General features: G+C 53.8%; 1 protein-coding gene across 3 annotated transcripts in view; it reads left to right on the forward strand.

Moving 5' to 3' along the window:
* Nucleotides 1-6878: 6878 nt before the first annotated feature.
* The window catches only part of LOC122469509 (B2 bradykinin receptor-like), a 51619-nt gene continuing 43172 nt past the window's right edge, over nucleotides 6879-15325 (forward strand). For 2 of the 3 annotated variants that reach the window (XM_043556961.1, XM_043556960.1), the window contains exon 1: nucleotides 6890-7503. The gene's annotated coding sequence lies outside the window, so the exon portion shown is untranslated. Of the gene's footprint in view, nucleotides 7504-15325 lie in introns of all 3 variants that reach the window. The other variant, XM_043556962.1, reaches the window with a different exon arrangement.

Here is a 15325-nt window from a genome sequence, read left to right on the forward strand (position 1 = left end):
AGGCCTCGACCTGGGGATCCAGCCACCCTGGGCAGAGGAATGTGGCCCAGAATGTTGTGTACTTAGAGTGTTTCTCTCCCCCAGGGAGGCCAGAGCACTTGTGTTGGGGCGGAGGGCAGACAGCTCCCGGGACAGCCTGGACTGTGGGGCGACCCACTGGAAAGTGGAGACTTTGGGCTGGAGCCCCGCATCCTGTAGGCCAGCGCGCCAGGGGCGGGAGATCTGGATTCATGTTCCAACTCAGCCTCTCCTGAGCTGGGCGACTTTGGGCCAAATACTCTACTTCTCTGACTCATTAGAAGACTCTGATGAGGAACACATGGGAACGCATCTCAGGGAACTGGAAATCTAACCGACACTGGGGGTAAAAAGGAGGCCGGTGCTGGTTCCGAAGGGTAGACCACTGAGTCAGGGGAAACTCCAAAGGCCCCGGGTCCAAGCGCCTCTCCCTCCCCAACAGCATCGGTGGCCCGGCGCTTGGACCCGAGGGGAGAGAAAGCGGGGAGAACGTAGCTGCCGTGGAAAACAGCCTGGCCGCTCCTCGGAAAGGTAAACAGAGCTTCGACATGACCCAGCAATTCCACTCCTGGTCTTTGCCCCAAAGAACTGAAAAAACAGGAACTCAGATGCTCTTACGTGGATGTTACACCTGCATCGTTCACAATGGTCAAAAGGTAGAAACAGTGCAAAGATCCATCCGTGTGTGTGGATGGATACGCAAACGTGGTCTCTCCATGCATGATGGAATATTACTCGGCTGTAAACAGGATCGAAATACAGACCCTGCTACCACGCGGCTGAACCTCAAAACCATTAGGCTGAGTGAAAGGAACCAGCCCCCAAAAGCCCCAGATTGTGTGATCTGGAACTATCCAGAGCAAGTAAATCCCTAAACACAAAGCAGATGGGCGGCTGCCAGGGGCTGGGGAGAGGGGCGTCTGGGGAGGGAGTGCCAGCGGGGCCAGGCTTTCCTTTGAGGGGAACGGAAGTGTTTTGGAACTAGACCAAAGTGATGGTACAACGCTGTAAATGGGCTCAACGGCAGTGAACTCTAAAGTGGTTAACTCATGTTACGTTTTTTTGTAAAGGCAGGCAGGGAAGAGCGCTTGCGGTCTATACTGCCAGGAAGAGAGGACTAATCCGGTGAGAAGCAGGGCTGCCCACTTAGCCACCAGCAGCCCCGCGTGACTCGGTAACCCTGTTTACCGTGAGGACGCCGGGATCCCGCCCATGCTAGCGCACCTGTGACGGCGCAGGGCTGGAAGTCAGGTCTGCGCTCCTGCTGTGGACCCCTCCCTCTGTCTGCTGCTCGACCAGCGCCACGTACCCATCGCCTCACCTGAGTCTCAGGCCCCACCAGGCGGGATCATCGCCTCTGTGGTAGGAGAGGAGACGGATGCACAGAGCAGTTAGAATCAAGAATCATGGGCCCAAGCCACCCCAGTGACGAGTGACCGGGTCTGGGAGGCCCAGAGGGAAGACGGCCCTGGGGCATTGGAGAGCACGGACAGAAGGTGAGGGCTGTGGAACCCCAAGCTCAGAGCGAACGGGGGCCTCTGGAGCAGGTGCACCGCACCAGCCAGAGAGCGATGGGAAGGCAGTCCAGGGAGGGGCAGCCGGGAGAACACAGCGTGATCCCCAGCTGGAGTCCACAGGGGCTGAAGACCTGGGCTGTGAAGGGGCCACTGGAAGACACGTGGGACAGGAGGGCGCATCCAGGACGCGGAGCCTTCCCTAGGGAATCTCCCCTGAGCACGGGGCCCACAGTGTCACTTCCCATGGCCAAGGGGATGAAATTGGGGATTTGGGAGGGCGAATGGGGTGAGGAGGGCAATGCGATGTCCTTCCGGCTCTCCTCCCTGCACATCCCCAAACGTTTCGACCAATCACCCCAGCCTTCCCCCCCGCCCCCCTCAAGTCCTTGGAGGAGAAGCTTCCGCAGGCAGAAGCCACCAAAGCCTAACTCCACCGCTCACTGGACTCCCCCTCCTGGCTTCAGGTTCCCGATGAAGACGAAGAGGAGGAGGAGAGGGTGGGAGGGAGAGTGGAGAGGCCTGGCTGTGGTGCCAGCCTGGCGGAATCCAGGGCATGAACCAGACAGGTGCCCAGGTGGAGGCCATGAGGGGAGGGGCCCCAGGTCCCATGGGAGATAGAGGACCCCGCGCAGAGACAGCTCCCTGGGGATCCTGGTTCAGCCATCAGTCCCAGGAGAAGAGGGCCCGCAGGGTGCCAGGAAGCGGCCTCCCTCCACACCCTGAGGGTTTCCCAGCCCCAGCGGCAGGAAGTGAGTAACCACCTCTCAAGACCTGCTGGCGACAGCCCCAGGGCCAAGGACAGAGTTAGGAAGTGTGGCCAGGCCGATGGGCAGACAGAAGGCTCCTTCCCGCCAAACCCGGGGTGCTCGACAGTCTGCCAGGTCCAAGGGGACCAGGCCCCACCACCCACCTCCCAGAACAGCATCCCAGGAGATGGACAGAAGGTTGGAGGAGGGACTGGCCTCTTCATGCTGCCTCCGTCACCCCTTGCAATACCTCTCACAGCCCACCTTCTGAGGTCTGCTTACCAGGGATAGCAAGGATCTCACCCACCCCCACCCCCAATCAGGGGTGGGGGAGGGGGAGTGCTTTGGGAAAGCCCAGTTGGACAGAAACCGTGGGGAAAATTCCCATAGCCCAAAGTTAAACAAAAACAGATGCTTTTGTTTTCTGCAGTGTTTCCCACTGCCTAATACGAACCAGATACATCTGCACACACTAGCTATGAAACTTGAATTATGTCATTTTGATGATTTCACCTATGAGTTAAATGCACTGATGTTTTTGCACTTAAAACTGGTGTTGAGCAAATGAAGATGCATGGCAGATGCGTGCTAATAAGTTAGATTTTTAATTTTTCTTTGCCTGGAATGGCCTTAAATAGCCAAGAGGGTTATCATCGGGCAGCGGGGCGGCCGTGGGGTCGGAGCACAAGGACGATGCCTCCAGCAGGGCTGCGTAGGAGCCTCTGGGCGCGGGGACCAGAGGCAGGACAGAGGTGCACGAAAGCTGGGGTGAACTCCGTAGGGTTCATAGGTGTGGCTGGAGGTGCCAACCATTTAAAACTACAGGCTCTTGGGGCGCCTGGGTGGCGCAGTCGGTTAAGCGTCCGACTTCAGCCAGGTCACGATCTCGCGGTCCGTGAGTTCGAGCCCCGCGTCAGGCTCTGGGCTGATGGCTCGGAGCCTGGAGCCTGCTTCCGATTCTGTGTCTCCCTCTCTCTCTGCCCCTCCCCGTTCATGCTCTGTCTCTCTCTGTCCCCCAAAAAATAAATAAACGTTGAAAAAAAAAATTAAAAAAAAATAATAAAACTACAGGCTCTGCATGTGTTTTGTTCTGCATCAAAGTCAGCTTACCTTTCGATTCTACCTGCCAGCTTTCCAGGACTGGTCTGTCTGGGGTGTGTTTGACAGATCAGCCTTTCACCCAGTGGCCGGTGATCACAGAGAATGGGGGTTGGCTTTCTGGTCAGGACTGTGGCGTTCTGTACAAAGAGCCCGCCCCTGGGGGCCTTCCTGGGTTGGGGGGTGGAAGAGGGGTGAGGATAACAACGCTAGCCCCATACACAGAAGTTGGAGAGAATGTTCTAGAACACTGGAGTGGAGGGGCTAGACATATATAAACAAATATACGAACCTACATGTCTATGGCTTGCTTTTGTACTGTTCTATTTTGTGTGGTCTTTTCTTCACCCCAAAAAGGTTGGATCTGGGGGCTTTTGTCCATCGACTGGGTTGTGTCTTCATTCCATTAACATGTATTCATAGGGTGCCTACTCTGTGCTGGCTGATAGACAGGCAATAAGTAAAAACAAGAGTCCCTGCTCATGGAATTCACATCCAGGGGGCACAGAGGAAACCCCAAGGCTGTGGGAGGACACAGTCAGGCTGCTGAATGCAGACAGGCCCCACACCCCAACCAGGCATAGCAGGAAGTGTTCCTGAGCAGCCCCCTAAGGGAAGGGCAAGGCTTAACAGGTGAGGGCAAAGGAAGAGAGCTCTGGGCGGAGATTACGGCATGTGCAAAAGTCTAGAAGTAAGCGTGATCTGTGCATTCAGGAACCTTAGGTGGTTCCATGAGGCTAAAGCTTAGGAGCTGGGCATGAGGCTGGAAAGGCCAGGGGGCCTGGGCAGTTTCCTTCCATGCCTCATAAGGGGCCCTGCCTTCATGGGGAAGCCATGAGGGTTGTGTAGAAATAACTCGATCCCCCTCTGGTTCTCTCTGAATGCAGCTGTGCTAGCTGGAGCCGGGAGTCCTGGCACGGCCGAACCCTCTCTGCAGGCCCCAGCCAAGCGGACTCAGTGGTGAGGAGTATAAGAAGTCAGTGGGTGCAGTGATTTTGCAGGAAGGTTTAGTCAAATTTCCTCATAGCAAAAATGAAGTACAGAAAACATGCTAATACAGATAAAAATTAAAGTGGGTGTTTACTGAGTCCACACAGAGCTACTTTTGAAAGGACCTGGTGCCTCACCTAGGTTCTGACCCTAAGCAAGGGACTGGCCTCCGTGGCAGGCAGGCAGATTTATTCATTTCTTTCTACCAATGCCCAGCCTAGCTATGTGGATATCTGATACATGAGTTCATGGATAGCTGGATGAGTGGGTGGTGAGTAGATGAATGGGTGGATGGATGGTTGGATGGATGGATGGATGGATGGGTTAGTGGATAGGTGGGTGGGTTGGTGGATGAATGGATGGATGGATGGATGAATGGATGGATGGATGGATGGATGGATGGATGGATGGGTTAGTGGATAGGTGGGTGGGTTGGTGGATGGATGGATGGATGGATGGATATTTGGATGGATGGGTTAGTGGATAGGTGGGTGGGTTGGAGGATGGATGGATGGATGGATGGATGGATGGATGGATGGGTTAGTGGATAGGTGGGTGGGTTGGTGGATGGATGGATGGATGGATGGATATTTGGATGGATGGGTTAGTGGATAGGTGGGTGGGTTGGTGGATGGACGGATGGATGGATGGATGGGTGGATGGATGGATGGATGGGTTAGTGGATAGGTGGGTGGGTTGGTGGATGGATGGATGGATGGATGGATGGATGGATGGATATTTGGATGGATGGGTTAGTGGATAGGTGGGTGGGTTGGTGGATGGACGGATGGATGGATGGATGGATGGATGGATGGATGGATATTTGGATGAATGGGTGGATACACTTGTAGGTGAATGGAAGAGTGGATAATTGTTTGATAAGATTTAAATATTCTTTTGATGACACAACACAATGATAATTGGATAGATGAAAGATAGAACTTTGTGTTACTTTAGTTCCAAATATGAGAAGGCTTCCAGGCATATCCACACAAGGGGCTGTACCCAGGGACAGGGTAGCAGCACACCAGAGCTGTAGGGAGTGGCTTACCTATGGCAAGAAGGGTGGGGTTAGCGAGGATTCCTAGGCTCCCTGGGAATGGCTAATATGAACAGTTTTTTGAGTTCCAGGGTATCAGGGGTGTCCACAGTTATGTGGTACTTGGCCACAGGATGATTAGGTACATAGTAGCCCAGAGTGTGAGAGCCTGGCAAGGAAGGTATCAGAATGGGAACTTAGCGCTAAGAAAAACTGACCAGCCTCCACCTGGATCAAGACGGTATTTTTCAAAAACTGTATTATAGCAGCATATGGAAAAGTGTGTGGGTGGATGGATGCCTTTTGGAGCTCTCTCAATAGCATCTACCAAAGCCTCAACACCGGACTCGGATATCTGAGGATTTTCATCTCGTAGACCTGGAACCCAAGAATGTACCAGTTGGGGACTTCACAAGGTCTCTGTTCTGTTGGGTCTCAACATGCTTTGGTCTTCAGTAACTTGACGAAGGCAACCCTCTCAGCTGGAAAAAGCACACGCGTGCAATTCTGCACACCATTTTAGAGGGCTCAGGGACCCCTGGGGGAGCCTATTAAGGATTCCCGTGTGGTAGGAGGGGCCAGTACCCTGAGGAGTCAACTGAGGCACCCAGGCTGGGGAGGGACTTCACTCTACAGCCAAGCCAGGCCTGGATCCCAGTGAACTATTCTGTGACTCGGTTTTCCTCTCTCTATGGTGACTGTTTGTAGGCTTGATCACTGTTTGTAGGCTTGCTTCGGAGGAATGACAGGGGAAAAGGAGATAGGTGGGGATCTGACCTTCCTATCTATCCCCCCCCCCACCCCACCTCCACCGCGTCCACTTTATCTGGTCTCTTTTTGAGGAAAGGTTTCAAGGCTGTAAAAATATATACACTTGAAAGCCCCTGCACTTTCCAGCTTATCAACTGCTGGAAACGTTAAGTGCTGCAGATCGTCAGGAAGTCTCCAGAGAAAAGCCAAGGAAGCCAATCAGTGTTGAAGAGGGAAGAAATCATTGCCAAACACCCCCCAGATCAGTGGAGCGGGGGGGGGGGGGGGAGAGGGGGCAGCGCAAACCTTACGTGTGGCCACAGAACAAGCCAAGGAAAGGTCTTCTTTCTCTAAAGTTGTTTCCACGTTTCTGTCGCCCCCTTGGGAGGCATGACCGCTGTTTACACTGGAACTCAGTCATAAAAACAACCACGTGAGGAAAATAATGATACGAGTTAAATGTTGTATTAGACACACTCGGTCACTTACGGAGCCCGCCAGCTACCTGCCTCAACACCAGAAGGAAGAATACTATTTAGGATTTAGGGGTCACCTGCGACACATCCACTCTTCACATCCATCACTGCACGTGACAGAGAAAAGGGACAGCACAGTGGTTCCGACCACAGACTCTGGAACCAGGCTGCCTGGGTTCCAGTGAGGATTGGCTGAGTTAATCCATTGATGTGCCTAGAAAAAGCGTCTGACACACAGCAAAAGCTGTTAATCCTGACCACATCCCCTGTGACCCTGGCCACGATCTCAGCTCTGCCTCATGGCTCAGAGAGGTTAAGCTACTTTCCCCCAAGCCCTTAGCCAAGGAAGGGAGTACAGGGACCCGGATCCAGGACCGGCTGATTTTGAGCCCCCAACACATTGGCCACCCTGTGGCTCTAAAGAGCAGCCAGACTACACGATAGAACATTCCTCAGAAAAACCTGGAAATCTTCCATGTGGCTCACCGAGCTCTCAAGGCTCACAGGGTAGCTGTAACCACCTCGGTGTGGTCTCTGCCTGCCTGGGTTCTAGAAAGTGTAGCCAGCCTGGCCCTGTCGCTGGGTAGGAGCACTGGGCTGGGCTGGAGGTGGAGGGAGGAAGTGCCCAGGAGGGTGATGACATCACCACCCAGCCCTTGAAAGATGAGCTGTTCCCTCCGCCACTCCGGCTCTGCTCTGGCAGCTCCTAGGAGGGGTGGGGACATCGGGCTGCCCTGCCGCACGGAGGGAGCCACCGAGGTGCTCCTGTGGCTCGCTCTGGACAAGGTGAGTCCTGGACAGGGGCTGGTCCAGTCGCCTCGCCGTTGCCAGGAGGACAGGAGGTCCCAGCACCAAGAGAGAGTCTGCAGGTGAGTGTCACAAGGGCTAAAGTTCCCTCAGGTCCTGGGGGGGGGGGGGGGAGTTCTTTCCCTTTCTTAGTCCTGGCAAGTCACAAGAACAGCTCCCAAACAGGAGGAATGATCTTGTTTGTTCTAGATTTGTCTTCTCCCTGAATCGAGACAGGCATGTGTGTGTTTGTGTAAACAATTTAGCGATCTGATTTCTGTAGATTCTGGGTAGCTGCCTCGGACATAAGCAGTAAGGAGCAAGCGTCGTACAGCAGGGATGGGTGTGGGGTGTAGACTCTGGAACCTGGCTTTTATCTCACAGCTGTGCTGATCATTGGCCCTGTGTGACCCCAGGCAAGTTTCTTAACCTCTCTGAGACTCAGCTTCTCTGTCTGCAAAGAACTCTACTTGCTGGCTTCCCAGGGTGGCCGGAGTTAAATCAGGCAGCAGATGGGAGAAGGTTTATAAACGCTCCCTCCTGTGCTGGTCCTGTCTGTCGTGGATAAAACTGGTCATGGCTCAGAGCATGGGCTTTGCATGGTTTGGAGTCACCATGCTCTGCTCTCATCCCCTGGGTAACATTTTTGAGCCAACTATTTTCCCCCTCGTTTCCTGAGCATAAATATGACTTGGCAGGGTGGTTACAAAGGTAGAAATGGGCTCGTGCTTGCCTGCCAAGCCCCACGTGTGCAGTCCGTGCGCAGTCAGAGCTGCTGAGGGCAGGTGGTTCGTGAGCCTGGGTTGGGGTGGGCAATGGGCGTTGCTCTCCCAGGCAGGTTAGAATGTGCCTCCCTGAGTCACAGGCTGCCTGTGGCTCCCGCCAGCCCACAGGAAGTGGGAGCTGTGATCCAGATGTGAGATCACGGGGTCCTTTCTCTAAAGGAGAGAAGGGCTTGGCTGGGGGTGGGGTGGGCCACCCCAGAGGGTGCTGTTACATCCTCTGGAAGAAAACTATTCTATGGCCTTCTAGGCCCTGGCAGCAGTGGGGTGATGGGGAGCCTCACAGGCTCGAGGAAGGAGTTTTCTGCTTTCCCCTTGCGTGCGGTAGAGAAGGCAGGCAGGTGTGGGGAACAGCCAGGAGAAGTTTGGAAAAACATCGAAAACAAGAATGACCCCGTGCTGTCCCCACAACAGGCAAAACCCTAGGGTCGTATCTCAGGTCTGCCCTAAATTCACAAAACCCCTGCAATTCTGTGCTCCAAGCCCCTCAGGGTAGGAGTGAAGAAACAGTCTCAGCACGGGGACATAACCCCAGCCAAGCCCTTTGCTCGCCATCGGGGGAAATGTCTCGGCCTCTCTAGGACTCAGGCTCTGTCATGTATACACAGGGGAAGGTTCAAATAACTGAGTCTAGGTTGGAGGAGTGGGGGGAACTAAGGGCTTTGGCTTAGACCAACTTCAGGAAGATACTGGCCAAGCAGGGACCAAGCAGGGGAAACAGCTGTGCCATGTGGTCTCTGCTAACATAATGACTGTGTCTGACCTGAAAGTTCAGAGGGGGTCAGAGGGTAACGCCAAGGACTGGTTTTCAGAATGAAAGCAGAATCTCCTCTGTGAGTTCACTGCTGCCTCCCCTGCACAGGAAACCACACTCAGCATAACGCAGGCACTTCTCGTTTTTTGCTGGATGACTGGATGGATGGATGAATGGATGGATAGATGGATGGGTGGATGAGTGGATGGATGGATGGATGGATGGATCAGTGGATGGATGGATGGATGGAATGATGTGAGGATGGATGGATGGATGGATGGATGGATGGATGAGGGGATGGATGGATGGATGGATCGATGGATGACTGGATGGATGGATGGATGGATGGATAGATGGATGGATGAGTGGATGGATGAGGGGATGGATGGATGGATGGATGGATGAGTGGATGGATGGATGAGTGGATGGATGGATCAGTGGATGGATGGATGGATGGATGGATGGATGGATGAGTGGATGGATGGATGGATGGATGGATAGATGGATGGAAGGGAGGATGGATGAATGAATGGATGGATGGATGAGGGGATGGATGGATGGATGGATGGATGGATGAATGGATGGATGAGGGGATGGATGGATGGATCGATGGATCGATGGATGACTGAATGGATGGATGGGTGGATGGATGGATGGATGGATGGATAGATGGATGGAATTACTAAATCAAAGACACCCATCTGAAAAGGCTACATACTGTATGGTTTCAATTATATCACATTATGGAAAAGGCAAAGCTAGGGGATTGTAAAAAGAGCAGTAGTTGCCAGGGATTAGGGAGAGGCAGTGAAACTAATCTTATGATGCTGTAATGGGAGATACACGTCATTATACATTTGTCCAAACCCATAGAATATACAATGCCAAGGGAACCCTGTGGATGTTGGGTGATAATGATGTATCGGTATAGGTATTCATTGTAATAAATGCACCACTCTGGTGGGGGATGTTAATCACAGGGGAGGCTGTGCATGTGTGGGGGCAGGGAATATATGGGAAGTCTCTGTAGTTTCTGCTCAATTTTTCTGTGAACCTAAAACTTCTCCCAAAATACAGTCTTGTTTTTTTTAAAGCACACAAAGTGTGTTGCTTTGAGGATTCAGACTACCTCAAGACCATGAGTCAAATGATCAGAACTTACTAAGATTTGACTCCCTGAGTACATCACTTCCAATGCCTACCCAGTCTAGGAATCCCCTGATCTGTGAGTATCTTTCTTAGTGCACACACTTCCAGGGATGGGGAGCTCCCTTCTTTACCAGGCAGCCCGCTCCATCTCAGGAGAGTTCTACTGTTAAAAAGACCTTTCTTAGACTGGAGTGAAACTCTTCTCCTACTGAGCGATGGGCCACTTTCTAGTTCTTGGGGCTGGACTGTCCAACTCCAGTCCTTGTAGGTCCTTTCGGAGCTAAATCTCCACAGCCTCTTAACCAAGACACATTTTCTACTGCAAACCCAAACAGTCAGCTATTTCTTTGACTCTGTCATCAAAGTGGGGATCTGTGAGGTCCTGAGGGCTAGAAAAATAGAAGCCCCGGCAAAATCGTCACAGCACAAAGCAGGGTGGAACACACATGAGTTCAAATCCCAACTGCTTCCTCCTTAGGGACGCTCTCTGAGTTTGTTTTCTCGGGTGTGCAATGGGGATAATCATTTCTATGTCTGAAGGCCATGGTGAGTTTTAACTCAGAGGGTGTTGTGAGGTGCAAACAGGTATCGGAATCACTGCAGGTGCCCACCTAGCAGAGGTGGATGGATGGATGGATGGTTGGATGGATGGATGGATGGATGGTTGGATGGATGAATGGTTGGATGGATGGATGCATGGGTGGATGGATGCATGGGTGGATGGATGGGTGGATGGATGGATGGATGGATGGATGGATGGATGAATGGTTGGATGGATGGATGGGTGGGTGGATGGATGCATGGGTGGATGGTTAGATGGGTGGATGGATGGATGGATGGATGGAGGGAGGGATCAATGGTTGGATGGATGGATGGATGGTTGGATGGTTGGATGGATGGTTGGATGGTTGGATGGATGGGTGGATGGATGGATGGATGGATGCATGGGTGGATGGTTAGATGGGTGGATGGATGGGTGGATGGATGGATGGATGGGTGGATGGATGGATGGATGGATGGGTGGATAGATGGATGGATGGATGGATGGTTGGATGGATCTGGGACTATCAGAGGTGTGGTCTTTGCCCTGCTGTGGGGCCACTACATCTTGGGAGTTCCCAGGGAAAAGAGCATCCCAATACACATGTGCTCATGTTCCCAGACACCTCATCCTTGGGTGGTGACAGCAGGAGCCCTGTTGTACTTCCCTTCAGGGCCTAACCTTTAGGTTTCCACCTTCCACCACCACCAGCAGCTGCGGGCCTCCTGACTTCTGTGGAGCCCTGTCAGGTGGGGCACAGAGAGCTGACTTCCAGACCCCAGTCCAAACTCATGAGACAGCAGAGCAACTTCAGACAAGTCACTTGGTTTCTCTGGGCCTCATGGGTCCACACTTGAAAATCAGCAGTACCTGGATGGGACACCTCGCAGGATGTCATAAACTGTAGAGTGCCTGTCACTTCTGTGGTTGTTATTGTGCTGATTTGTATCCGTGACACCGCTTCTCCTCCTCTTCCCTGCGGGTTCCCTGAGCCACTGCAGTCCAGTGTGGGCACTGCCCGATGGGGAAAGACTAAGCCACTTCCCAACGCCACTGTGCATCAGAGTCACGTGGAGCCTGGTCCCCTCTTCCCACCACCTGCAGACACCCAGGCTTTCCCCTGGGACTCCAACTCCTCACAGCTGGTGGGCTTCTTCCCACACCTGGGAGACAAACTGCCTTTGCAAAGGGCTTTCTGAGGGGAACAAACTTGAGGAGAAATCAGGCCCTGTCCACGCCACCCTCCCCAGGCCCTTTCTCTCAGTCCTAGCAGCTAAGAGACGTGGGTTGCGCAAACCGTGGGCACCTGGGACCCATCACGGTCCCCCCCGGCCTCAACTCAGGAACGGGCAGAAACCCCGTCCTGAGAACTGGGAGAGTCCAGACAGCTCCCAGCCCAGCAGCTTGGGCCTCGACTGCTAGGACTCATCATGCTGGGCCTTCCTCCCCACCCAACTGAATCCCCTCCAGGGAAAAGATAGAGCCCAGCGCGGGTTTACCTACTGCACACTGGGACACACCTGCAGGGCAAGGTGACAGCCTGATCCTGAGGGGAGGCTCTCTGGGGTCCTTCCAGAGCCCCTGCGATTGGACCTGCCTAGCATGCCCCCCCCCGGGAAGCCCAAGGGGAGCAAAGGGTGTTGCCTCCGGGTTGAACCTTGGGCAAGCCACCCCCTCTCTGGACCCCCGCTTTGCCAATTAGTAAAACAAGGGCAGCAGAAGGGGTCTCTGGGCTCTCTTCTGACCGGAAGTGTCCGGCAATGAATGGCTAAGATGCAAGGACAGGTGGGAGAGGTACAAAGGCGGGCCAGGTGGGGACAGAGGTACGGGTGCGCTCAGAGCAGGGGCAATGGTCGCGGGCAAGGTGGGTCTGCACACATCATTTGTGGCAGCCAAAGCAGTGGGAAGCAGGAGACACACGAATTGGGGCGCGTGGAGGCAATAGACTCCCAGGTCAGCGATGCCTCGCCCTTCCCTGCTCCTTCCTTCCCTGATTCCCCTCCTCCTCCTGGTTCTGAGGCCACCGCGAGGACGGAATCCCGGCTGCACTCCTCCCCAGCCGTGTCACCTGGGACCACCACTTAGCCTCTTCTAGCCTTGGTTCATTCATCTACAAATAATAATAGAACTGGAAGCCTCCTGAAAGGAGCTGGGAAGTGCCTGCTCTGTCTGGGGTCTCACCCAGGCATTAAAACAGCAGCGGGTGTCTGGCTTGTTAAATGCATGGGCGACCACGATGTGGTGCTTTGGGGATGCTCCCGTGTCCTCCTCAAACAATGAGAGGCGCCTGGGTGGCTCAGTGGGTTGAGCGTCCGACTTCAACTCAGGTCACGATCTCACCATCCATGAGTTCGAGCCCCGCATCAGACTCTGTGCTGACAGCCCGGAGCCTGGAGCCTGCTTAGGATTCTGTGTCTCCCTTCTCTCTCTGCCCCTCTCCCACTCGCTCTCTCTCTCTCAAAAATAAATAAACATTTAAAAAAACCCCAAAAACCAAAAAGAGGATGCCTGGAAGGAGCCTCGAGAAACCCAGAAGAGCACCTCTGGGACGGGGAGGGATCAGAGCCAGGAGGCAGGTTTCCTGGTCGCTCCACACACTTTCGTAGAAGAATTTCATAGAATTTCATGGAAATTCTTATCATGAGCATGCATATCCCTTTGCAGAAGTTTCAATATATTAAACAAAATGAAAAAGAATGCAAATAAGGAGCCAAAATCCTCCAGGTTGCCCATTTCCCACACCCTGGGTCTGTCCTACAAATGAAGGGAGGGGACAATTCACACACTGGCACCTGTCTCCCGGGGCCAGTGCAGGGGAGAGGCAGTGAGAGGACAATTCACACGTTGGCACCTGCCTCCAGCAGCCAGTGCAGGGGAGAGGCAGCAAGGGAACAGGAGGGACCGCAGGGTGGTGGGGCAGGCGGCCCTCTGGTCCATTCTGTGACTGTTGGGGGAAGTGCGTTCACTGAGCATCTACTATGTATGGGCTCTGTGCTGGGCACTGGGATGCTGCTAGGGATCCCGAAACTGCTTGCCATACTCAGATTCGGGGAGGAGTTTTTCTAAAAAAAAAAAAAAAAATTTTTTTTTTACTTGTCTGTGCATTCCAGTCACATTAATCCCATCAAATAATCCCAGAAAGGAAAAGATGTTACAGACAAGATGACTGTGATCAATGAAATCAACTAAAGTCTGAGGTATGGCTAATAAATTGTTGTAATTTTGAAGCTTAATAACTGTTTAGAAAGGATTCTTTAGACTAAAGAAAAGGCAATGATCTGGCAGGACTAAGCTGGTCCCATCTGGGAGAAAGAACTTTCTTAGACTAGCACAGAGCAGGGCTGCGGCGGACGAGGTGACCCAGAACCAGACCTAACAGCACCCTCCTGGCTCGTGGGGCCCGCACCTGGGTAGGCTCAGCCAGGCATCCTGGGAGATCAGACTCTGCAGAGACAGTAAGAGGCATCTGGCCATCAGAAGCCATTAAGCCCTGGAATCCCCTGAGGATGGCCTCTGGCCTCCTCGAGAAAATGTGTTCCAAGGAGACCTCTTTGTCACTACAGACAGATTTGGGACTTTCGAGGCTTCTTCCCCTATGGGCCTCACCGTGCAAGCCAGCACCCACGTCCTAAAGGCTCTGGGGCACGGATGGGACTTCACTTCTCAGCTCAGCAGTCCCGAGCCTCAGGCCCCTTCCCCAAGGGAAGAGGGTCCTTTCCCAGGGGGGCCCATGGCAGCCATTCATAGACCTACGACTCTCTGCAAAGTCAGCTCCTTTGACGGTCTATCTGGTCGCTGAGAGCAGGCTTCTCAGCAGGTAGCCCCCGGCCACTACAGCCCCTGGGCAGGGGTGGGGTGAGGGGGACACTGGCCTGCCGGCCCGCAGCCCAGCATTCTGACCCAGGCTTGGCCGATTGTTTGCTGAGATACGTAGGGCAAGTCCCGGCCTTCTCTGAGCCTCTCCTCCCTCCCCTGCACCATGGGAGCCTGTCCACAGCTGTCGTGCTGCCGATAGAGCAGGGTGGTGCGTGCAGGTGCCCACACAACGCCAGGACTCCTCTTGTCCCGGCCTCCCCGAGCCACTTACTGACATCGCTCTGGGCTCCGCAGCTCAGACACCTGCCCACGAGGCACGCAGAGCCTGGTGGGAGAGAGAGTCAAGGGCCCAAGAAACTCTGACACTGCACTTTGCTTCTGTGACCCCCGGTGGCATCCCCAGAGGATGCTGGACAGTCACACACATGGCTTATTTCCAAGCATCCCAAATCCAGTGCCAAATGGCGAGGTCTCCTCTCTTCCGGTCCTGGGCCTCTGTTGTCACCCGCTGACACACACACACACACACACACACACACACAGACCACACACATGCACACACGCACACTGACTCTCTGCTGCTTCTTCGGCCCCCCCATCCAACTTGTGACACGTCACTGAAGTCTGAGTCGCCTTTGTGGGCAGTGTTCAGTTCCTTTCCCATGAGGGTCCAAGACCCAAGCTAAGTGGAAGGTACGACTAACTGGGAAAAGAGGTGGCAGTGGGGTAGACTGGGCCATTACTCACGCCACAAGTATATCTCGGCCCCACGCCTGGGCTCCCTTGCCACCTAGAACTGCCTTAAGTATTCTTCCCGGTAAACCCACTAAGCAGGAATGGTATAACCACTGGAGAGTCAAGGA

This window comes from Prionailurus bengalensis, chromosome B3 (genome assembly GCF_016509475.1).
Source record: "Prionailurus bengalensis isolate Pbe53 chromosome B3, Fcat_Pben_1.1_paternal_pri, whole genome shotgun sequence".
NCBI lineage: Eukaryota > Metazoa > Chordata > Mammalia > Carnivora > Felidae > Prionailurus > Prionailurus bengalensis.